Raw genomic sequence first — 25866 nt, forward strand, 5'->3', positions numbered from 1 at the left:
AAGACATGCTGTAAACATGCTACCACCCTGGTCGAAGATGGCAGGAAATTTACAAATCCACCGAGCAACTATTGCTTTTCTCTTTTCTGGCTAAGTGCTGTTGATTCCAGCTGCCTCTCTTATCTACGGCTTCAGGTTGCTATTTCTCAGTCTCCCTGCCTCTCTCACGCACGTTAGCGGAGTCCTTCCTTTGAAAACCGCCAGGCAAAATGTCAACTTCTGTTCCAAAAGCCTCATCTCTGCCTGTGATTCACTAATGACACCATTATTATCTGGACTCAAGGAGAGGAGGAGCTGAGGAAAATCCACCAGGACCTTGTTCATTTCCACCCCACCATCCGCCTGAACCTAGAGCAATCCATGTGACAGGTTCTCCTTCTGGATACAACAGTGCCAATACTCTAGGACATTGAAGAAATATTCTGTCTCAGAAACCTAAAGACCACTACAATATTCACTTGCTTCCAGCTTTCACCTAACACACACCCCAACATCCATTGCCTGGGTTCAGATAACGCAACATGTTGCGTTTTTTTACAACTGGTGTAAAAAAATTTGGGTGGTTTTTTTGGTTTTTTTTACCATTGTTGTTCTGGGATGCTGTCTGAACCTATTCATGGTATGTCACCATGGTAAGCCTGGTCTTTAGAAACTATGATAAGAAACAATGGTTTGTTCTGTGGTTTCTCTGCACCACCATGGCTGAACCCAAGGTCCTGGTTTCCTTGGTCCTGGTGTTCCACTACCACAGAGTCCTCTGGCAAGAGTGGCAACTGCTTGAGCCGCTCTAGTCCTCCAGCCTCTATGTTTGGACCAACCAGTTGTTATGGGAATGCAATACTTTAATTCAGTTCCCTGGCCTGCGGGGACCAGAATGAGGCTTGATGCCACTTTTCCTAAAGGCCAAGAAATGTTGCAAAGCTAAGAGCGGCCCTAGAGATCACCCCTTTTATATGACTTACTGGAGCTGCCTAGAGGGCATGTGACCAGGGGCTGTAGGATGAGGCATCTGAATTTGGAAGTCAGGAAGGGGCACAAACAGGGACAGTGAAGGTTGCCCTAGATTCAGATGGGGACTGGTCTATCTAACTCACCCCAGGCCACATGAAGAGTTGCGTACGAGTTGGGTGTGGACTGTGGCTGAACTTGCTAAAACATGGCTTACTGTATTGTCAGAACCCAGCTCTGCTGAGAAGCCATGGCTTGCTAACCAGGAACCCATAAAGCCAACCTGTGGTTGGCCGTTCAGTTGTGAACTATGGGTCGTGCGCCACAGTTTGTTATATTGGTGAATCCAGGCAACTTGAGCATCTACCCTGGTTCCTCGAAAATAAGACCTAACTGGAAAATAAGCCCTAGCATGATTTTTCAGGATGCTTGTAATATAAGCCCTACCCCGCAAATAAGCCCGTTAAGATCATCAACCAGGCAGACACATTTCGTATGTCCCTTGCAAAACAATTTAGGATTTGGAAAGTTATGACCATGATCCAGAAGATGACATGACTGTATTTGAATAAATGTAGACTTTTGTACATGAATAAATGTAGACTTTTGTACATGAATAAAGTAAGACAGCACCTGAAAATAAGCCCTAGTGTGTCTTTTGGAGCAAAAATTAATAGAAGACTCGGTCTTATTTTTGGGGAAACACGGTATATATTGCATCAACATAGTTCAACAGTAACCCACTCAGCCCCTTCTTAGCTCTGGAGTTAGTTACCGTGTCATCTGCACCGACTTACTGAACCCCAGCCGCTTTGCACATTCAGCCAGGGGTTTTCCCCGGTGCGTACCTGGAAATGCTGGGATGGACCTTGAAGCATCTCTGACATGCAAATCAGATGCTTTTGCCACGGAAGGGATAAATCATTGCTAGCTATGTAATGTATTAGGGTCGCATTTTTACTGCTCGGGAGGGAAGAGGTGCGTGTGAGATTTTCTGCTTCAGGTGCTAACTTGGGCAGCTGTGCAGCTCAGCTCAGCTGTGTGTGTGGACTCTTGTCCTGCTCCCGATGACAAATGTCTTGGGCCGGGCCTGCAGGAATGATTTGCGGCCAGGACTCCCACCTGCACTGTGGCCTCTTTGCTACTGTGCTGCGTGACTCGGCCTCCTCCGGCCTGGTGGCCTCCAGGGGCAATCGGACCACCGTTCCCAGTGGCCCTGCTGGGTGGGAGTTCTGGGAGGCGCAGTCCAAGCGTCTCTGGAAGGCACAAGGCTGCGGAAGGCTGACACTAGCACTGAGTGTCCAGAAACTGATTCTGTGGCTCTGGATAGCGTCCAGCCATGAGGACTAGCAGCCAGGGGTAGCGTTACCCTCCGTGATGCATTGCAGCCCGATTTTGGCGATCTGAGTCCGTGGGCACCAGTCCTTCCCGGGGAAGCGCTGGGTGAGGAAGTCCTTCTTTTGGCTGCCCTGACTCTTAGGGGGTTGTGTCCCTGTGACAGTCGAGTCTTCCTTTCCCAGCCATGGTGGGAGACGTCTCGGGCCAGTCGCCCACTGCCTCACGTGACACGGATACGCCGAAGGAGCGGAAGTTAGCGGCATGCGCTTTCTTCTGCATCGCGTCTGCCGTCACCGTCTCACGTGGACTTCATGGAAACCGCACCCCCACCCTCCCATGCCGGTGGCTGCTGACGCCGGGCTTTAAACCTTTGCTCCCTTCCTGGCAAAGCAATTTGCAAAAGAGCATCTCAAAGACCGATTCTCCCCTACGTGACACAACACAGAGACACACAGCGGGGCCAGGGCGAAGACCGCGGGATGGTGATTCTGTCCAGGGCGGGCCAAATCGGCTGTGCAGACCACCGTTCCCCCTCCTCTCTTCCGGCGTCCCGTCCCATCGGCAGGAGGTCCTGAGATAATTCCGAGAATCGCTTTCGGCACTTCCATCTCCCTGGCCATTCTCGTGGCCGTGAGCGTAACTCCCAAGTCTCTAAGCAGAGGTCAGATGTGATCTTGTTTACGGGGCTTTTTCTCCAGAACAAGACTGGCTTTTTTGCCAGGCTCTTTGGCAATGTGTCAGGCACAGCAAAACGCAAACACAGCCGATGAAAGAACGAGAATTCCCTTGCCTACCTATTGCAGTTGCTCAAAGCAGTTGCATCAGGAGAAGATTTTTGACAGACATCCTTGCTATTTCTGAGAAGAGTGCAGGACACCCTAAAATGGCTTACTGGAAGAGAGCCTGGTGTACCTCGTAGACGGCGTGTGTTGTCGGAAGAGAAGGTGGAAGACTCCACCTTCTGCTCCCTGGAAGTCTCTCAGCTCTCAGCATCCAACTGCCGCAAAGCAACGCAACGCAACACAACGCAACGCACGCGCGCGTGCACATACACACGCTAGGAATGGGACCTGTGCTTTCTGCCATTGAAGTCTCATTCCCAGAGGACCCTAGAATTTCCTACGGCGGCCTGTCCTTCCTTGGAAAACTCATGTCATGCAGCTGGGTCTTTGCACCATCTAATCCACTCCCCTCGCCGAGAGGTGAGGATGTGAGCCGAGATAATCTGAGTCCAGGGGAACTGCGGCCTCCAAGGTTGGAGGTCTGTGTCTGGCTTGGAGGAGCAACTCCACTGCTTCCTAAGGTCCCTCAGGCACCACGGAATTGCTCTCGATGGGCACAGCACTGGAAGACTTCCTGACTCAGTATGCATAGCACCGTGCCCAGAGACAGCGGAAAAATAAGAATCAACGTTCGGACTCACGGAGAAGGCTATCACAACAGCATCACTGAGCCTCCACGTTCAGGGACAGTCTACCCCTGTGTGCCTCCTGGAGGCCTTCATGCTCTGCCCCGAGTGCCCACAGAGGCACCCTGATCACAGTCCACAGCAGGATGTTGGATCAAAGCAGCCTTTCTCCAACTACCTGCCCTCCAGAGGTGCTGGAATGCAGAACTCCACCTCCCCCGGCCAGCATGGTGAATGGCCCAGGATGATGGGAGTTGGAGGGCTGGAAGGACTCCAGCCTGACCCGGCAAGCAGGTCTTACTCAGACCTGCTTGCTGGGTCAGAACTCCATGTGAGATGGACCTGGTCCAGACGCAGCGTTGGCTGAGATGGGCCGGCTCCGTCGTGTGAACATGGCTTTGCCGACCAGCAACACTTTGCAACCACGCACGCTGCACAACCGACCCCGGGCTCTCTTCATGCTTTCTGAGCAAGGCTGGCCTCACACAACACAGCCTACAGTTCAGCCACAACCCACGCTCGTACCCTCCCACACCCGGATCCCAACCCAGCGCCAACTCCGGCCTTCACACGCGTGAGCCGATGACCAATTTTGCATCGCCATCGTGACGAGGCCTGGGCCTTCGCCCGGCCAGGGGGCGAACTGTGCCCTGCTCGGCCCCGCGCACCCCGACTTCTGATCCCTCGGCACGCTTTCTCCTCCCCGTCTCCCAGCCCCTTCCTTCCCCAGGAATCTTTGCTTGCTCCTGGCTTGGCATGCGGGCCCAAGTTCCCTTTCAGTTCCAGGCAGCCGGGTGCGCATTTCCCACTCCCGGTTTCGCTACTGTCGTTCCAGCCAGTCCAGCTGGCACAGGGAAGCTTGTTTATTTTAACATCTTTCCAGCCTTAACCTTACAGGAAATCAGTTGCAAACCACCCTTTTAAAATGATGAAAATAATGTCTATTCATTCTTTTTAAAGTGCAGCTGCAGAGATAGGGGCGCGCATATTTTGAACGGTTGATCCTTCCTCTGTACTGCTGAGCAGAAAAAGCACCTAGGCAGTTTGGACAGAAGAAAGACCTACAACTGCCATAGGACTGTGCCCTTTTAAAAACATTTTTCCAGTATGGATGTTCTCGTTTTAAATCCCAATTTTGGCATGTTAGACACCCCTGCTGCATGCAAACATTCACCTTTCCCAACCTAATTTGCAGGCCCGGTTTCTACCCATGGTGGGTGCTTTGCTGCTGGCTTCTTTCTCCTTTTTGGAACTGTCACATGGGTGATCTCACCCTGTCAGGGATCCTGTGCCAGTAAGATTACATCACGGTGCTACATAGCCAATAGCATTTGGACATGTGATGACATCACTTGTGGGAAGTGAATCAGCGGAGACTGAGAATAAGTGAGCCAATCCAAAATAACTGCATGTTTTTGATTGTGAAAATTCATTGCAAAACGGAGCTTAATAAAACTAAAACAAAATGCCTCAAAACAAGAACCTCTGCTGAAAACATTAAAAAAGCCCAGTAAACAGTTTTGGCTTAACCCTAAATACATAATTGGACTCTTTCTATTTAATTTCCCACTGTCTCTGTTTCTGATTGACTTCTAATAGCCTTCTGAAGTATTTTAATGCCTGGATAAATATTTCTCTACTTGCTTTCCGGCAAATTCAGGTTGATTTGCAGCCAGTGCAATCTGGCATCATGCAGCTTCTTAAGCTGCGCCTTGGAACGACGCTGCCCGCGACAATTCCTCGCCCAGGGACTCAGTACCTGCAAAACGGCCACTGGTCTCCCTAGGCCAGTGATGGCGAACCTTTGAGAGACCGAGTGTCCAAACTGCAACCTAAAACCCACTTATTGATTGCAAAGCGCCAACTCTGCAATAAAACCTGAATACTGAGGTTTTTGTTTAGAAAAAACACCTCACAGCCAGCCCAAGCAAATATATATCTATCTTTAGCAGCACACTGACTGGCCGTGCAAAAGCTCGGAAGAGTTGCGGCTCGTGACGTCATCGGCTGGCGCCGCTACTCCTTTCCAAGCATGCGCATGACCCCTATGTGCGCTGTTATCCGATGCTCGGCTGCTGGGGCGATGCTGGGGCGACTGGGCTTACGTGCCGACAGAGAGGGCTCTGCATACCCGCTGTGGCAGGAATGCCAGAGGTTTGCCACCACTGCCCTAGACTCTTAACCCCTTGTTTCTCCTGGCATATAGAAACACAGAAACAGAGCGAGTCAGAAGGGGTCTCCCAGGCCATCTAGTCTGACCCCCGGCTCCAGCCGGCTCCGCTCATGACATGCCCACCATGTGCATGTCCAGCCTATCTTTGAACACCCTCACCGATGGGGCCTCAATGACCTCCCGTATGTGTGAAACCATCTCAACTGAGAGGATGTCTGAATGGGGAGATGTGGGGTCTGATCTGGGGGAAATCTGCACTCTTACCTATTATTATCCTCAGTATGATTTCATAGCTGAAGCTTTCTGAGCAGTTTCCAATGATCTATAAAAACTATATAATGCAAATATCACAAAAGTAAAGGCACATTAAACATTAAAAACAGTTAAAAACATACAGCAAAGCATGATCCTGTTCAAAAACAAAAACAAAAAAAACAAAAATTGTGATGGGCAATTCTCTCAAGCCTCCGGGGGATAAATCTTTAAAAATCTTGCCAAAAGGGCTCTCGTAACCTGTTGCCAAAAAGAGGACACAGTTGCCGCCGGGTGGGCTGCATTGGGAAGGCTGCTGCAGAAATCGGGGTGGGGGGAGCTGCTTTGTATGGGGAAGCCCCACAGTTGCCATGGTAGTTGTGCAAAATGCATTCGTCAAAGCTGGGTGCAGGCTAAAGAAAGCAGCGGTTTCCACTGTGCAGAAAATGGATCTTGGCGTCGCTCACAAAAGCCATCGCTGAAGAAGCAGCAAAAGCTGGAAAGGGCATGCTGTGACCCATAGGCAAGCAGAAGTGTGAAGGAGCAATTTTTGTTAAGAAAGGGGAAAAGAAAACAGCTTCTTTGGACCCTTCCGTAAAAAAAAAAATGCAGAGAAGAAGGGGAGAGGCCACTGCGAAGCTGGCCTTCATGGCTGCTCTCTTCCCACGCGAAAAGCTACGAGGACCAGCATTCCTGGCCTCCTTCACCCAAAATTACACCAGCGCAACTCCTTTCCCATGCAAACCTCCTCGCAAGAAAGCGCCATGGAAGATCATCTGATTTACTGCCGAGTAGACATGCATTTCAGCTAGTTGTTCTTTGAGCGATCCAGAAGGCTCGAAAAGACATTGCAAGACTGAATGGTTGGAAGGACAAGGACTCTCCGGTTCACTGGGCTGGTTGGGGAAGGGAAGGGGGGAGGAGGGGAGGGGAGGCAGGGAAGCCACGGAAGAGAAATAGACATTTCCTCTTGCAGGCCGCTTCCCGTCCTCCGCCCACGCCTCCCCCCTTGTGCAACGGTACCACAAGTTTAGCACATACCGAAATATGTCCCGTGGGAAAAAAGCAGCACACAACAAGGTTGTGACACAATTGGTCTGAAGCTATCCAGGGTATCATGGCGGAAACAGAATGAAGCGGGTGGCTTGGGGTGGGGACAGGGGTCTGGGTGGGGACAGGGGTCTGCAATCCCCAGTGAAGACCGGGCCCCGATCCCTCGCCTCTTCTTGTTCCAGCCCCATCTCGTTCGTGCCACGACTCTCCCCGCTGCCTCGCTCGGCATTTTGGGTCAGGTGCTGAAGGGCCTCCGGACGAGCCCAGCCTCTCCCGGCACCAAGGGCGGGAGGTGAAAGGATGGCTCGGGGTTCATGCTTGGGGGTGCAATTCCACCTGTTGATGGCACATCAGCATTTACAGCCTCCTCCGCCGCCTGTGGAAACAGCAGGATGTGCTGCGGCGACGGTTGTACTTGCCGATCCGTGAGACAAGCAAAGCCAACGAACCTGCATTTCTGGGAACGTCATGTGGACGACGTGATGGTATCCAGGCTGGAGAACTAGGGGGGCGCTTCCAGGAGGGCTCAGGTGGGCACCATCTACGCCAGGGGCTTCTGGGATGTCCATCTTTGCACTCTGTAAGGTTTTTATCTCAAAACTGGGCTTGGGCTGGACAACTGGAGGAGGAGGAGAATTTCAAAGATGCTTGCTTTTTCTTTTAATCTCTCTCTCTCTCTAGAAGTCTGCATGTTGGACTGGAACTCAGGAGCGTGTTGAGCTAACACTGCTTGGCCATGAAACTCGCGATGGCTTTGGGCCAGTCATGGGCTCTCCAACTCTCTCCCTGAGGGGCTGGAGGAAGAGTATGCAAGCCACCCTGGATTCCTTGCAGGACAAATGGTGGGATATCAATAGAATCGGCACAGAAACAGACCAGTGCTTCTGAAGGGGCAAGTTTCTGCGTCACAGTGGGAGATGGCATTTGCCCCTTGTGGAATACGGATCTTTGAAAAGGAGATCTGGTTCGCCACTGGACTTTCTATGGCAGGTGGTCTGACGGAGGCACCTGATGGAAGGCCAACTTCTGTGTCTGGCGGTGTCTCTTGCAGGACTGATGTGGTCAAACACCCAGCAGAGTCCGTGATGCCATAGGGGCTCCCTGACAGGGGGCTGCTGGAGTTGCTCCTCCTCTTCCTCCCTGCTCGTTCACCGGCCCCTGGCCCTGGCCCAGAGAAGGGTGGTGGGGCTGGCGAGGAGCAGGGGATGCCATGGACAACCCACCCAATGGCTCAAGTGGCATCAGTGATGACCAGGAGGAGGAGCCGGCGCAGCTGGTGACCGTGGTGGTGAGATGGTGGACTGACCGAGCGAGGAGATCTGTTGAAGGGATCTGCTCAAGGGCCATCCCAAATCTGGAGCCAGCGCTGATGATGGAAGGCTCCGCCACGCTCCGCCGGCAACCTTGGGTTGGATCCAGATTTGCACCAGAGCAACTTCACTGACGGAAGTGGCATTCCTTGCCCTCTCCTTCCCTTGGCAGCCCCTCCCTCAGCCCCATGAAAAACGCCACGCTGGCCCTACGGAATGGGTTGAGCTTGGATGTGGAGACAATGGCAGGTCTAACCCTAACCCTAACCCTAACCCCCAGCCAGGAGTTCCTTCTGCTAAAAGAACCTTCTTCCCATGGAATCTTGCCCTGCATCCCATGGAAAGCAGAGCCAGGATTCTGGAACCAGGATCTTTCCCACTGTGGTCAGATGTTGTGGAGTTCCTTGTTAAATGACCACACAAAATATTAAAGCAGTCCCCTTGACCTTCCACTAAACTGCATTAGAGGTAACTGAATAACTATCAAGTGCGTTAGGGTACGTTATGTGACTTCATGGAAGCGACCCTACTTGCAACCTTCTAATTGGCTAAGGTGGTGGTGGGGAAGCAGGTCATCCTAAAGGTGATGAACCCCGATCATCATATTGCACCTGCCCTCTTGACTTTGTTATTATGACAACCATCTGGATTATCCAGCCAAGAAACAGGTAAGCACATGAAGATGGAGCCGGGGGTCAGACTAGATGGCCCAGGAGACCCCTTCTGTCTGATTTGCTCTGTTCCTATGTTTCTGTCTCTAAGCGGAAAAGCAAGCATCTTTAGAAAGCCAGGAGCCGGTCTCCGAAGCAACAGAAAATGGGAAACTTTGCCTCGGTGTCCATACACATTCTTGGGTTCACTGATTCCTGGTAGTCAGGGCTGGATGAAGGTAATCCAGAAAGAAGCCAAGTCTGGAATTATTTAAGGAGGGTCAGTATCTGCTTAAGCAGATGCCGATAACACAAGCACCTGGTCCTCATTGACTTTTAACAACCTCATTGAATTTCACTTGCGGAGCCTTTCTCCTGGTGCGACTATGATACATTATCTCTATTGTCTGTTACCAGCATCGCCAGATTTTATGGGCTTGTTTTCACCAGGGAGCATTTGAGAAACCTTCTCCGCTAGGATGTCTTTGTAGTCAAACATCTGGAGACGCTCCTCTCCAGGAGAGAAGATCAACTAGCTGTTGGCAAGGGGATGTAAACACTGCAGTTATCCAAAGGAAATCAAGCTCCGCTTTCTCAGTCCTTCCCGTTAGTAACCTTGTCTTCCCTTTGCGCCATTCTGAGAACCAGGAGATTATGGGAAAAGGGCTGGAATGAAACAGGCCATTTGATCAGCCGCATGGAAGAGGTGGTGAATTGCATGCCGGGGTGTCCATGGAGAGCACTGCATACATTGAGGGGCGTGGGATATATGGATGAAAGATGACCTTTGGGGGCTTTTGGGAATGCAAACTCTCTCATCTTCCAGCATCTCTGACCTGTCCAGATTCTGTCCGTTTTGTTATTGGAAACAAAAGATTCCCAGCAGGAATTTCAATGGCGAACGCTTGGTACAGGGCCGTGTGAGCTGACGCTTCTAGGTGGTGGAACTGTCGGGATATGCAAGAGCTTAGTTAAAACTCCTTGCAAATCTTTTGCAAACACCTTCAGCGGCATAAAAGAATCTTACTCCATTCAGATTTTTTTTGGGGGGGGGGGAGCACCCTGGAAAAAAAGTCCACTGCCTTCTCTGGTATTTGTCCTTCCCAGTTTACTTTTCTCACAGACACAGCTTGGGTAGCTGCACTGAGCCACATTCTGTCTGCTCTGGGATCCTTGATTGGCCAGGATCTTATAAGAGAGGTTTGGGCATATTTGCATACAGAGTTTTTCCCGGAAGAAGGTTCTCCTCTCCCAAAATCATGGATTTTCCTGAATTCCAAAACACGAAAGGCATCACTTTGGGATGACTTCCCCGCAAAAGTGGGAGTTCACAGGCTATAATCATATCATGCATCTGTACTGAAATAGGGCAACCCTGATTGTTTGGACCGTGTCTCCAATAATTGGCCATCTCTCCTTTGTTTCTAAATTTGTTTTGATGGAGTGGACAGTGTTCCCAGCCTGGGATCCCCAGATGCCACTGGACTACACCTCCAATCAGCCTAAGCATTGGGCCCACTGGCTGGGGATGATGGGATATACATCACACCACAGGGAAGCCAAAGTTGGGAGTCACGGCAGCAGTAAATGAATGTCCAGAAATCCTTTGCTCAGAAATAAACCACACTGAAAGGACAAAGCCTTCTCTCTGAGTCAAACTATAATCTGCTCTTTATTTGTTAAATTCATTATTGCCTTTATATCCACTTGCCCTCCTCCAAGGAATTTTATTGCATTTATATGCCACCTGTCCTCCTCCCCAACTTAGTCTCTCAAAAGTAGGTCAGGCTGAGAGTCAGTGACCAGCCCGAAGTCACTCCTGACTTGCATGGCCGAGTGGGGCTTGAACCTGGCCCTCCTGAGTCCCACTTCAGCACTCTAACCACTAGGCCACACAGTCTACAACAACTATGCTGGAGTTATACTACAGTGCTCATTATTTGAGACCGAAAGAGTGATCGCAGGAAGCGCCCCGCTGGACCAGCCTCAAGGTCTGAACATCATGCTCAGGGTCCCAACCCCCCGACGGCTGAGCCCCCTTGCCCTGACCCTGCTCCTTTCCCTTCATCTGGGGGTCCTGCAGCTTCATGGCAGCTTCTCCTGCTGTTCCAGACAGTTGCAATGCCTCTCGTGGTGCTTCACTCCGGGCATTAGGAGCTTTAAATGGAGATACACTGGGTCATCTCCCCTGCTGTTTTGCTCCCAGGTCAGCCCTGCTTTGCCTCTGCCTCTCCTCCCACTCAAATCCAGAGCTTCTCTGAGTTTTCATCCTTCCGGACAAGATGCTTCCCCTCCCCTGGGCAATGCAGGGAAGCATTCCGCACACCGTTGTGGAAACCCACAAAGCGGGACAAGACTCCAACTGCCCAAGTTCCCCAGCAACTCGGATACTGGAGGTAGCATACAACCATGAGGACTACAGCCTTGTCCTGCATGAATGCATCTGATCTCTGTTGTGTACCATTCCAGGGGCTGGCCACTGTTACAAGTTGGGGTGGCTGATTCCACAGTGGAGCATTGTGCTGTGCAAAGGAGCAATATTGGGGACTACGACCTCCAAAATCCCCAGCCAGCTTGCATCGCCAGCTGTGGGTAACATACTGCAGACAATGTGCTTTTGCTGTGCGGCGTTTCCCAGCTCTCTGCTTTTCTGTGAGCATCAGCGAGGAGAGCACGATGTGGTGGGAGCATCAGAACCCGGTCTACGGAATAAGTGTATTGAGGGAAGGGAAGGGGGCCTCTGGAATCAGGCTGATGCGGAAACAGGCACGGCGCTCGCACATCGCTCTGCTCCACTCGCAAGATGCCGGCGGGCACAGCATGTCCTGCGACAGTCCTGGCTTTCCGCTGGAGCTCACCGCCCGGGCCCCCGAAGCGCAATTCCCCAGAACTGCTGGAGTGGCACGGCCCCCTCCGGAATTCTTTCAAGGTGTCACATGAGTCCCGTTTTAGGGCGAAGGTCTGGCCGGCCAGAAATGGAGCCGAACTCCCGCCGAACAGCTGTGAGATAACAAAGCCTTTGGGTCATCCCCAAAGCTGGAGCCGCACCAGTGACCGAGAGGTGAACATTCCCCGCAGCTCCCGGCCGGCCCAGCGGAGCTCCTCGCCTTTCTGGCGCACGGCCGCCGCCGGCTGCGCACGAATCCTGCGGGCCCGGGGTCGTCTGCAGCCAGCCGGCGTTTCTCCTTCGGCATGCAGGCGCAGTCACCTGCCTATTATAGCCGCGGGGTCAGAGGCCCGCGATGGACACGGCTGGGAAGCACAAAGGCCTTTGGGAATGTGCTCATGTAACAGGCATCTCGTGGCCGAGACGCTGCCGGAGCGGCTGCGGAGCCCCTCCGACCCCCCAGTGCAAGTGGGTGCCCGACTTGCTCTCCTTCGGAGGTGGTGGGGGGCGTTCGGCCGCTGCCCCGAAAACCCACCTGTGCCGCAGGGCTCCCGGACTCCGGCCAAGATGGGAAAGCGAGGCTCCGCGGCGGCTTCCCCAATCTGGTGCCTTCCAGATGTGTTGGACTTCAACCCCCATGATCCCCAGCCAGCAAGTCTCTGGTAAAACATCCCAAGAGCCCAAAGCCTCTGTAGAGCGCCAGGTTGGGGAAGGCTGCCGTAACCCTGTCCCAAGCCCGCCCCTATCCGTTGCCTCTTGCCAAGCTCTTGAGAAAGCCGCACATTTTTATATTATGCATTTTGTGAAGTGGTGGATGCAGACTTGGGATTTGGAGACATTGGGGGCAATGTGGACTCAAACAACTTTCTCGTCTGTGTGGAGGGGAAGTTTCATTTCCCCCCGCTTGGAACAGCGCTGGTGGGGGGGAATCTAAACTCCGGTGCCCAAGTTTGCTTTCTTTCCTTCTCCTGCACGATCGCTTTTCCTTTTGTGCCGTGCCTTTAAACAGCACCCCTGCAGGCAGGGACCGAATCCCTGCCGTTCTCCACAACCCTCTTCAAGATCCGTTTTTCCGCTGCAGAGCAGGGTGAAAACACTTAAAATAAATCAGAAATAGGCAGAGGTTGGACTTGATGGTCTCTTACGAAGATTCAATAGGGCTCTGGTTACAGTCTTCATTTTCTGCTCTGCCTATAAAAATGGGTTTGGGGTGTTCTTGGGACAGCAGAGAAGCGAATGCTGGCCATGAAAAACAAAGAGAAATTTATATCTCCATTTTCCCGTAAAGCCATGCTCTCTGCTCTCCAAGGCTGTTCTTGCTGTTTTTGCAGGACTACTTTGGGTTGGGTTTTTTTTTTTTTTTTTGGTCAAGAAAAATCACTGACAGGAACTCTTGCGCTCGTTATTAATCAAAGGAGGAGGTTGCTTTTCGCAACGGGAGCGTCGCAGGGGCGTGCTGTCACCACCCGGCCTAATGGCTTTCCCTCCTTCCCGTGCCTCCGTGAATAAATGCGTCCATTCATTTGTCTCCGAGAAGCCTCTCCATGGAGGATGGGGCATCCCACTCCGTGTGGATACGGAATAATCTGGCATTATATCTGGTGCCAGGAGAAATCCCCAGAATGGAGCAGGCATGCCCAGTCCGGAAACGGCCCCTGGGAACTTCTGCAGCCCGGGGGAGATTTCGTGGTGCGGAGGGCCACAGCGGCAGGTCGACTGGGGGGGGGGGCGTCAGGCTGAGGGTTCAGGTGACTGTGCATAGGTGACTACAGGTGAGGGCCGAAGGACCCAGTGCAGTGGAGGGGGTAAGACGTGGGACGGGGACTCGGGCGATCCGGTCCAGCCTACCTCACAGGGTCGTTGTGGGCAATCCTGTGAGCTGCTTTGCGTTCTCCATCAGGATTTTTTAAATAAGGAACCTTTTAAAGAAATTCTTTAATCTCAAAGCCTGTTGTGAGTGCTGAGGGACCTTTACTGGTTTTATTAAACTGTATTATTTTTATATATTATTTTTGGCGGAGGACAGGAAGGCCTGGAGGAATGTTGTCCATGGGGTCGCGATGGGTCGGATGCAACTTTGCGGCCAGCAATAATTATTTTTATGTATTACGATTTTATTTTCTAACTGCTTTACGTTGTTTTATTGTGTGAGCTGCCTAAGGAGGCTGTTCTGGCAGTTATAGGTGGCATATAAATATGTGAATAAATAAACTAAAAAATAAAAAGGGGGGATATGAATCTAATAAATAAATAGGGAGAGATCCCTGGAAACTCCTGCCAGCTGGGGGTGCTGGCTAAAGCGCTGGAGAGCAAAGCCGTGTTTGTCATGCTAGGGCAAATGCTGGGGCCCACCCCAAACAGGCCCTGCCTTTCTTTTACAGCCTGCTCTTGCGTCTTCACTACCCATGATTTGGAACATGTGAAGAATCCATTTTGCACAGCAAATCTGTTGGATTCCACCCCCCCCCCTGCCCACTTTTTTGCTTCCTTAAAGCTGGGAAGAAGGTTGATCCCCAGGACCTCCCAGTTTTGCATCCTGCAGCCACTCCTAGCCGGGGGCCCCGTGAGTGTTTGCAGACTTCCTCTTGGCTCAGCTCACGTTTCAGGACTGGGCCGAGAGCACAAAATCGTTGGACGCTGAAGGGACGGATTCGAACAGGGTTTGTCCAAGTCCTGGCACCTTGTCCTGGCGTGCCCCCAAAATTGGTGCCCACCTGGAGCCCATGGGGGGGGGTGCTCAGGTGGGCCCCGTTCCTTATTTCAAGGATCTGTTCCTGACTTAGCCAGGTGAAACATTAAAACGAAATGACCAGCCGTTCCTTGAAACAGGGGGCAGGTGGCCAGGGTGGTGGAGACACACATCCACTTCATTCCAGTTTGCTCTGCAAAGGGCACCCGGAGCACAATTATGTGGCAACGAGCAGAGAAGCGGTAAAAACAGGAAACATTCAAAAACAGGAAAGCAGCCTCCCCCCCCGTCCTCCACCAAGGATGGCAGCTGAAGACACAGTGGCATCTTAATTGTGGAAACTAGCAGAGTCAGAAGGACCTGCAGGAAATGGGCTGCGGGTGGCAGAGAGGACGCCCATGTCCGGGGACAGGAGGGCACCAAAAGGCCACCCAGCCTGATGCCCGGCTGCGGAGGGCTGGACTGAGTGGCCACCCGGTGCTGGCTTCTGCCGGCCTTGCCCAACAGGGTTCTGCGGCTTCCGGCATTCCGGACCGCTAGCCGGGCCGGCTGCTCTGGTGGAAGCCGAGGCCCAGAATGCAAGCCCAGAGGATGCCAAGCTGGCCTTCGCTCACAGAAGCGAGATCGAGTGTAATAGTTCCAGCAGAGCAGTTCGGCCGCAAGGGCTCCAGGGTCACTGAGGCCCGGGCTGGGCAATCCAGTGTTCTCCAGGCATACTGAAATGCCACTGCCGTATTTCCTGACTACTGGCCATGCTGGCTGGGGTGAAAGGGGATTGTAATCCAAAGCCACTGGAGGCTGCCGAAACCACGGTGCCTAAAGCATCCCTAGACCATCAGGGAAACTGGGCGCTGTGGCCAAGCTGCTTCAGTTTCTCCTTCTTCCAGCCTTAAGTTGAGTTTCGTTCACCATTAGTGTGACTGCCCATAACCGGCTGGGGCTGGGGTCAGACTAGATGGCTCAGAGACCCCTTCTGACTCGTGCTGTTTCTCTGTTTCTATATCCCTCCCTACTGGGACGAAACTCACCAGAAAGCGAGCTGAGCGGAGAAGGCGGCTGCAAAGAATCCCCACCAGAACACAGCCTTTAGGAACAAGGGGAGCAATGCCATGCGCCCCTTCCCCTGCCTCTAAATGCGACATTCCCCTGAAGAGGTGGCTTGATTCAGCTGCATCACATCCTGATGCCATTGCGCACCACAGAGCCAATACTATCGGCCACGGCTGCAGGTCGACCACCACATGTCATAACTTCAGTGTGAACTCTCCCAGACCGGCAAATCCAATCTTTTAAGCAACTTCAAGGTCCGAGGCTTGCAAGCCAAGCATCACAAACTCTTCAGGCCCACCGCACGCCAGCTAATCAAATGTCAAACAGAGGTATCAAATATTCCTGCTTAGAACGCATATTCCATGTAAACACGCACAGAGAGTTTTGGGGGAGTGATTCCACTCCTGCTCTGCATCCCAAGACATCTGCAAACGAAGCCAAAGTGGATCTCTCAGTTGTTGTGTTGTTTCCCTGGAGCTGCCGGAGAAACGACCGTGCTTGTTCCAGGGGGAATTAAAGAAAGCAAGCTGATAACACAGCTGCATCTGGCTTTGCTCAGTTCGGGCACTCCTCCAAGGGCTTTGGAGCATTCCTGAGCCAAATACTTTGGCAATCGGCACTGCCAATTTGGGCTTATCCGTTTGTCTGTGAGCTCGCAATTTTTTCTCAATGACTGTTTCAGAATATGCGCCCGGCACATCTCAGTGGCACCAGCCGTGTCGAGAAGGCGAGTTGCGCGCAAACATCCAGCTTCAAGCAATGTTTCACAATCGAGACTGGGGTACGAACGGTGTCAGCTTGGCCATGGCCCTGCGTCTAGAGAGCTGAACCTGCCCCTGCGCAAAGGACACAGGAAGTTCTGCTTGCCTTCGCCTGGTTTCGGAGACTCTTCCACCTTTCCCTCTGCAGCCATAAAAGTGCATCTGTCCTCTTTATTGGTGAATTCACTTTTAAAACATGCCTCTCTCCTTGGCTGAGACAGAGGAAAGGAAAAATGCAGGACTGCAAGTAGCATATTAACCCTTGTAGTAGTAGTAAGTTTATTGTATTTAGCCATAGGCCATTACAAATATATAAAGCAAAACAATGGATTAACAATAAAATCACGAATCAGGCGTAGCAAGACATAATACTAGAAACAACAACGTTCAGCCATAAATCAGGGCTGGGCCCCCTTCACAGCTGCCCTGGCTCTTATCTTTCCAGCTGCCAGAGCAAAAAGAGCAACTCTGTAAGACACATATGCATCAGCACCTGGTAACACCTTGGAGAGCCAGGGTGGCGCAGTGGTTAAGAGCCTGCGAATGGGACTCAGAGGATCCGGGTTCGAGTCCCCGCTCGGCCATGGAGCCAGCTGGGTGCCTTTGGGCCAGTCCCAGACTCTCGGCCCAGCCTACCTCACAGGGTTGTTGTTGTGGGGATAAGACGGAGGAGGAGAAGGATGTAAGCTGCCTTGAGCCCTTTGTAGAAAAAAGGCAGGATATAAATCGCAATATAAATAAATAAATAAATAACAAGAACACGAATTTCTCGGAATCAGAATAAGCATTAAAAACAGGTAGCATGCTAGTCAATTTTTTCCCTCAGGGTTCACAGGATAAAGAACAGCGAAAGATATAAAGCAAGGCATTGGGGAAGGGCCTTTTTGGTGGTGGCACCCCGACTGTGGAACACGAGCCCCAGGGAGGTTTGCCTGGGGCCATCACGCTATTCTTTTCAGCATCAGGCAAAGACCTTCTTATTTTCCCAACATTTTAACAGTTAATTAGTTTTACCCTTGTTTTTATCATCATTTATCGGATGCAGTGTGTGGTGTGTTGTTTGTTGTCTATGGTTGCTTTGCTTTTTGTTTTTTTTGAAGAGACCTGTAGTATTGGGACGGCATATAAAAACTTTAAATAAATAAAATAACTAAATAATCCAAGAGGTTCTCCACGTCAAGTGAGGCACAGATGCAGATGCACTGCTCCACTGGGACATGAGAATAACGACCCGAAACGAGGGCTGTACATGCGGTTTGGACGCGAAGGGCTGTCAAGGCCTCCCTAAGGCTATAATTAGGGATGCTAACTAAGTAATTAGCTCTTAAATGGTCATGTTTAAATAATTTAAACCAAAGAGCAGCCTTGGAATTCAGAACTGAAAGCCGGTGGATTAGGGCTTCTGAGTGGTATATCCAGTCCCTAAGATAGGAATGATCAACTGTAGCCCCTAGGAACGTGGGGAGCGGAATATCTATCAGTGACGGGATTAAGGAACCTGGGGTTGTTTAGGGACTTTTGGTAGTAAGAGATTGAAGGATTTATGCCCTAATGAATAGAGGCTGGGGGGACTGTTCCTGTTCTGATACTTTATTATAGCAAAATGTGCACTAGTCCTAAGAGAAGGGACCCCCCATTTCTGCTCTTAGCAGAGCAGCCGGGGTCCCCCTGGGTAGGGCATTAACCTTTGCAGGCTGAAAGTATCAAACAGTGCGAGAAGTTCTAATGAGAAGACAGAACTGTTATCCTACCAAAGGGGCCAGCAGCATCCCGGAGATGGGCTTCACTGGAGGCCAAGTCATTGCCACTGCAGCTCTGACCCTGTGTCTGGGGGGGAAAGCTGGACAGGGAGAAAGGGGACAAGGAGACAAACGGACGTGCTGGAAACATTGTGCTGGAGGAGAGCTGTGCAGAGGCCCTGGACCGATGGAAGGATGAATGCACGAGTCCTCGAGCAAAGCAAGCCAGAGATTGCCCTGGAAGCAAAACTGACAAGACAAATGACTTCAAGCACATTGTGAGAAGGCAAGCTTGCTGGAGAAGACCTCCATTCGAGGGAAAGTCAAAGGTAGAAGAAGAAAGAGAAGACCAACTATCTATCTATCTATCTATCTATCTATCTATCTATCTACCTACCTACCTACCTACCTACCTACCTATCTATCTATCTATCTGAAGCTTTTGCATGCCGTCCTAGTATACAAGATCGCAGGACGGCTTACAGTATTTAAAAAGACAATTAAAACAACAATGTCAATACATAATAAAACAGAACAAAATGATAAATCACAAAACAAACAGAGTAACTAAACTTAAAAACTATTACATTTTAAAATACTGTTTAAATAAAAAGGTTTTGGCCTGGCGCCGAAAAGAGTATAAACTTGGGATGGATGGACGCCATCAAGGAAGCGATTTACCTCAGAACGCTTTTTGGAACAAGGTTACATCATGGCAAAGCCTAATTTGGAGGAATCGGGGAGGGACTGTGGCTCTAGACTTCACATACCAGACTTTACATACTCCATAAAGGTGAAGGTAAAGGTTTCCCCTTGACGTTAAGTCCCGTCATGCCTGACTCTCGGGGGCGGTGCTCATCTCCGTTTCCTGGCCGAGGGAGCCAGCATTTGTCCGCAGATGGTCTCCGTGCTCATGTGGCCGGCATGGCTAAACACCGAGGTGCAAGAACGGTGATACCCGCCCACCGAAGGGGTACCTTTTCACCTACTTGCGTTTGCATGCTTTCGAGCTGCAAGGTGGGCAGGAGCTGGGACGGAGCAGCAGGACCTCACCCCGTTGTGCAGATTCGAACCGGCGACCTTTCGATCTACCAGCCCAGCAGCACAGCAGTTTAAACCACTGCGCCATCTGCAGTCCCTTAACAGACTCCATACATCCACTCAAAGGGAGACTGTAGCCAAGAAATCTGAAGACGTCTGAGCTTTGAAGGAACTGGGTGAGATCTTCAAGTGTAAGACCAAAGCCAAGATCATCCGCACTCTTGCATTCCCCATCACTATGGATGGGTGTAAAAGCTGGACTGTGAAGGAAGTGGACAGGAAGAAAATGGACCATTCCAAAATGGTGCTGGAGAAGAGCTTGGCAAATGCCCCAGGGCCAATCGAAAGATGAGCAGATGTGTCCTGGAGCCAGAGCTTTCCCTAGAAATAAGAACGACAAAACTGAGGCTGCCGTTCCTTGGAGACATCAAGAGAAGGCAAGACTTCCCCGAGAAGACATCACGCCAGGGGAAGTTAAAGGCAGAAGAGGAGGAGGCAGTCCAAACAGGAGATGGGTGGACTCCACCAAGGAAGCCCCAGCCTTGGGTTTGCGAGAGCTAAGCAGGGCTGTCCTGGACAGAGCGTTTTGGGGGTCTCCTTCGTGGGGTCACCAAGGTCAGAGATGACTTGATGGCACAAACCAGCAGCAACAAGGAGAACGGTAAGAGAAATGCTCGATAAAATGAGGAACCTCCATGTGTGTGCTGCAAACTTCTCCCTGCCGTCTGAGGAGCAGAAGCAAGAACATTGTGCAGCTCAGGACGGGGGAGAAATGAGCTCTCGCTGCATTTTAAGACAAGACCATTTAATTACCCTTCCTGAATCAAGCCGTGAACCAAAACTCAGCTCTGCGTCAATAGCCACACTTTCAAAAAACGTGCACACACGTGTCTTTGAACATTGTATTTCCATTTATATGCCGCCTTCACAAGAACAAACCTTTTGGGGGAGAACAGTGCACAAATGCAGGTTCCATCAGGGAAAGCTGCTTGCAGAACAAATGTGTATGTATATTAGGAGACACGCTCCATGCAGGCTTCCTTCGAGAACAACTTGCAAATTGAGCAAAGAAATTTCAGCAGGGGATTAGAGGGAGAGAGTGCTGGGTTGGAATCCATCAGCAGGTTTAATTTCATCACCAGAGGCTTAAACGAGGAGAAAATATTTCTTCTCATCGCTCCATGTGTGTTAATTGAACAGTTTGCTTCCAGGGTTATTACTGGGAACCCGCACTGCTGATCATGTGATTGACTCTTCCCGGGGTTGATTTTCTTCTCATTTCACTTTTCGGTAATTCCTTCCTCACTGCTTTCCTATTTACTTGTATAAGCCTGAAGTTCTCCATCATATGCCATGCATCAGACAAGTTGGCCCTGGCCTCCGAAGCGCATGCCAGAATAAATTTGTTTGCTTTTAAGGTACCGCAAGATTCTTGGTTGTTTTTCCTCCAATAAAGTAACAGGCCATCCCTCTGAAAATGCGCATTGTTGGCATCACAACAACAACAGAGGATTCGCGATCGCAAATGCTGGGACATTTTTCTACGTGAGTTTCAAGGCAAAACATTGGAAGAGCCAATGAGAATGCGGAGAGGTGAAAGGAGCCGGAGCAGGCCTTCGGTTATATCCAGCGACGGACCGATCCCCCTCTGCGAAATCTGGAATCCACTCAGCGTTTGTGTGTTTTTGCCAGCAAGCATCCAGAAAAAGCTCTTCTGTTTCTCAAGAGCTGCCTTTCCCAAGCCTGTGAAGTTTGGTGCACGCATTCTCGGGAAACCACCAAGAAGCTCAGCTCGAATACTAACGGCTGTGCCCAGACAGTCTTTGGCGTTCAGTTCCCACTTCCGTTTCTGCCAAAAAGTGCACAGGGGCTTTTCAACTGCCCCCGTGAATAGATTCTGTTCTGCTCCCCCGCCTCTCTTTTTCAGAGACTGTGCAAATACCCCAGCCAGTTCATTTCCACGGCTCCCTGACTCTCAGTCCTTAGTGCTCTATCGCAGGAAGTTCCTGGCATGAAGTGGTTCAGCCCTTGCATTTCTCAGCTCTAGTGCAGGGACACTCTCTGCCCCAAATGAACAGCCTTGTAGGGTATCCCCCTTTATGTGGCTTCTGCAATTCCTCCCTGGAGCCCATGTGGCTGGTCAGATGCTCTCTGCTAGCCTGCATCAGACCCACTGGCATCCGAGCTTCGTCACATGCGCTCAGCGGACGAAGGCCTGTGGTGACGGCTGCTTTCATATTATTTATGCGGGCAGCTCCTTCCTGGCTGCTCTCAAGTGGCTGTTCATAAATATATTTCATCGGGTGACTCCGTGGAAAAGAGGGACGCAGGGCCTAAATCCTGGGCCGTTTCTCCAAAAGCCAGCCTCACGGACAGACGATTGTGTCCTTCCCATATGGGTGACCAGGACATGCTCAGTCCTGCACCCCTGCGCGTTTGTGGGCAAAGCTCACGCCCACTGGGGGTCGGCAGGACTCGCCTGCAAAAGGCACGCTTGGAAAAAACCAGCAGCTTAAAAATGCACATTATGAAAAACAAGCATTTTCACACTGCGGCTGACATGGGGGAATATGCATTTCAAAACGGCTCCCAAATGCGTGGTTTTTCCCTTAAAAAGTCGGGGGGAGGGGGGCTGGGCAAGCCGACATTTGGGAAGGGAAATGAATCAGAGTGAGCTCTGAGTAGAGACACGGGAGAAATTCAGCACAGATCCAAAGGAGTTTGGGCTTCCCTGAATCTGCCCTGTGGATGTCTGAGCTGTGTGGTTTCTGCCACAGTTGTGCAGGGAAGCTTTTCACTTCTGGGGACATTTTGCACCCGTGCTAATGCACACCTGCGCGAATGTGCTCTTCCACATTTTATTTATGTATTTATTTAACGTTTTTATATGCCATCCCAATATTAAAAGTCTCTGGATGGCTTACTAAAAAAAACGTACTGCAAATTAATGAAGGAAAATCAATGCTGAAACTACAGAGCCCAAGCAGAATGAAATTCTTTTTCTTTTTTAATGGATTCCATCAATCAGCCGAGGAGGGAATCAAAGGTGACCCGCCAATCTACGAAACACGAGCAGAAAGGGCTTAACAACATCCAACCATCCCTGGTTTTGCGACGAAACTCAAAAAGCTCGCAAAACTCGAGTCATGCTGATTCTTCCATTCTCGCCGCTCAGTTCTGACCCCGCTACCACAAGCCGAAGTGCGAGGAGCTGGTTTTGCAAAATGAAAACAGAGGTTCTGCTAGCAGATTCCGTCTCTGCTGCCAGCCTACACGTCTGTCCGCATCCAGTGGCGATCACGGGTTAAATCTCGCACGCAGCCAAATAAAACCGCTCCCCCCTCTGTTACATCCCCTTGCAGTTTGAATGTGGTGCGAAAAGCCGAGAAAGCAGGGAGCAGGGGCAGGTGGAGCTGCAGTGCTCTGCTTGTCCTTAAGCCCACACTTTCCTTAATTGGAACCACATGCCTGCTCTCTCTTTTCCAGCAACCTGGTTTTATACCATCTTGCAATTAAGCTTGCAGCCTCCTTCCCTTCCAGCACCACCGATCTGGGCCTAATTACAGGGGGAGCCTCACATATGGGAACCACAAACATTCTTGCACCATAATGGAGGAGAAGAAGCGGAGAGAAATGGGTCGCCGGAGAGCAAATTCGGTTCCTGTCCTCCCCCCCCACCGCCTCCTCTTCAGCCTTCTCAAGTCACCGTCTTTTGCTCAAGCAATAATTAGAGGCCGCTTTCACATCGAGAGGCGAGTTTGGTCTGGCTGGAAAAATGCAAAACCCCAGAGATGGATGTCAGAGGAGGAGGAAGAGAAAAATGAAAGTGTGGAATAAAGGCAGGGAAGAGGCGGCAGGAGGAACGGAAGGGCAGGTCTTCAAGGATGCCGTTCTCGCTGTGCGGAGGAGTGGATTCAAGAGCGGGATCTTGTCTCGGTGTGCAAAGCAGAAAGCGCCCTTGCTTCAGCTTAGTGGCTCCTCCACTGGTTTAATTCTGCGAAGCGGCAAACTGAAGGCCTCCCACCCACCTGTGGTCTGATTCTTTTGGGGGGCACATCGGGGTCCTTTAATGGGATACAGCAGCGACGGAGTCTGCACCTGCTGGCTGCAACCCTCATCTTCTGCCCCGAGTTAGGAAAGACACTTCCGTATCACCAAAAAGAGGACAAACACGGGCATGGCTTGGCACGGCATCTGCAAATGCTTACTCCTAAGTGACAATTTAGAAATATTCCTAGTTTGGCTAGAAATGGAGCACTCCTCGCCGTGGCGCAGGGGACGAAGGACTGGATCCCGTCTCAGCCATACTTAGAGTGCCCAGTTTGGTCCAACGTGGCCGCTGCAAAGGGGGACCCATGCCCAGGCGGCTGGAGTGCCGGGCAGGCCAGCATGTTTTCTGGGTGCCATCCACACGGGGGCAACTTCACGAGCCCCCACCCCACTGTTACGTAGCTTTATCTTTATGCAGGGCATGGACGGAAATGTCCTTCCTGCCTTTGGAAAGAGGACTGGCAGCTCTACCCCCCTGCAAAAGGGGACACATGGCCACCTGTCGAGGCCTCGCTTTCCGTCCCGTCGGCAGGCAGAACCCTTGCATGCTCGGTGGCTACCTTGGCTGGGGCTGTCGCGCCCTGCCCTGCCTCCCCCTCCCCACCGTGATTTGGGATGGGCCAGCATGTCCAACTGAGCCCCCCATGGGGTGGCAGCCCCCGTGGGGAAACAGACTGCAGGCAAGGGGCTGTCCATGAGAGATCTCAGTTGGCAAGCTTTACTACCGTGTGTGCATGAAGTCAGGGGTGGGAAATCGCACCTCTGCAGGTCTGGAAAAGGCCCCCAAATAAGGGACAGATTTCTAGGGAGTTGGCATGGATGCATGAGAAAATCTAAGCACAGATTAGAGGGGTGGTCACTGTGTGTGTGCGCGTGCGTGCGTGCGTGGGCGCATGTGTCCTCGTGGCGGGTGCCGTGGTGCTGGGAGCTGCCGCTGCCACGTGCCCTGCTCCTCCCCAGAACAGGCGGGTGGTCCGAAGGGAGTGCTGTGAGCCCCTCGCACGCCCCTGGTGCAAGAGCACGCGGACACAGCCCCGTGCCGAACGGCCCAAGGCCACGTGGGAAGGGCCCCTTCGGCGGGTCCTCAACCCTGCCCAGCTCAGCCATCTGCCTGGGGGACATTTCCGCGGCACAGGCCCACGAAAGGCGGCTCTGACTTCCGCAGACCAAGCAGGTGCAGAGCCTCACAGATCTGCCCATCTTGGGGTCCCAAACTGGGCCTCCATGCCCCCCCCCCCGGGCACTCCCCCGTCATCCCAGAGCCACCCCTCCCCCCCACGGCCAGTCGTTTTGTGGCTCTGCGATTTTTGTGGGCTTTGCTTCCCTCCTGCAAAAGGTGGGAAGACCTCTCCTAAGTCACTGGGCCATAAGAGGCTGAAGCAAAAATCCTCTGGTTCTTTGGATCCGGTCCTTTCCCCTTCAGCCCTGCCCAGCCCCGGGCCCTGCAGTCCTTGCCAAAATTCACTTGCCAAAACCCTGCTTTAAAAAGAGTTTCTCTTCTTGTGCGATCCCATCAACTGAGCACAAAGAACGGAGGAAAGTCCCATGGCCTGGAACGGGTCAGTGCCAAGCCCCGCAGAATCTGGCCAGCTCTCCGCCAGGGCACAGAGATCACCCCCAGTCCTATGCAGGGCAGAAATGTGGGCATTCCCATTATTTTCCCTGTCCCCGTCCCCCCCCCCCCAGATTTGCAGCACATGTAGATAGCAGTTCATGGAATACGAACTATGAAACACCACTGAGGCAACTCGGTGCGGAGGGACCATCCCTTTTTAGCTCGCACGAAGATCGCCAAGAAACGGAGGTGAGGTTAGCAGGAAAATGAGTCTGGGAGGAGGAAGAGGTGGGCTTGCTGCAGGCGAAAATGCAAGAAAGCAGAGATTCCCCAGCAGGAGGACGATTCTGTTGAGCTCCGGAGAGAGGAAGGAACAATTCTTATAACTGGGGGTGTAGGTTTTGCCCCACAATTCCCATTTGCATTTGGAATCGCTGCTCGGTTTGCTCGGACTGGAAAGCTATGCAAACACTGGAAGACCCTGAAATCAAGCTGACTGGCAGTAGTCAAGGGATGCATCGGATGATTATGATCATTGCGGAGGGGGATAATTGTGTTATCCTATGCTAAAAGCATCCTCTGGGCTCCCAAGGACTTGCCTGCGTTCCATCTGTTGGAGAAATGCCAGCTATCACCTCCACGCACTGCTTGACGTCTTTCCAGAGCCGACGGGCATCATGGCTCAAGGCTACACTATTTAATACATGATTATGTCGTCCAAACCAGGGACGACGGAGGCAGGGCCCAGGCACTGTGCTCCTTGCAGGGAGAGGGAACTGTGGGGCAGACAGAACTGTGGGTCCGATCACGGCTGCCTGCGGGACTCCTCCGTCGATGTCTGGAAGGAGAACTGCAGCTTATCAGTCGGAGCAAAGGGCCAATTCCAGCAGCTACTTGCCGGGCTCCTGAACCCTGAAGCGCCGGCTTCTGGCCGTGCCAGAATGGCTAGCGAGCGGTGAGTC

The 25866-nt window shown here is 51.8% G+C and overlaps 1 protein-coding gene across 2 annotated transcripts in view; it reads right to left on the reverse strand.

Moving 5' to 3' along the window:
• PTH1R (parathyroid hormone 1 receptor) overlaps window positions 1-25866 on the reverse strand; it is a 123310-nt gene that overhangs the window by 64094 nt on the left and 33350 nt on the right. Inside the window, exon 1 of one of the 2 annotated variants that reach the window (XM_044425189.1) lies at window positions 19029-19095. The exons of the other annotated variant lie outside the window; for it this stretch is intronic. The gene's annotated coding sequence lies outside the window, so the exon portion shown is untranslated. Of the gene's footprint in view, window positions 1-19028; window positions 19096-25866 lie in introns of those variants that run through there. 2 annotated transcript variants of the gene reach the window in all.

This window comes from Varanus komodoensis, unplaced genomic scaffold (assembly GCF_004798865.1).
Source record: "Varanus komodoensis strain SLA01 unplaced genomic scaffold, ASM479886v1 scaffold15, whole genome shotgun sequence".
Taxonomy (NCBI): domain Eukaryota; kingdom Metazoa; phylum Chordata; class Lepidosauria; order Squamata; family Varanidae; genus Varanus; species Varanus komodoensis.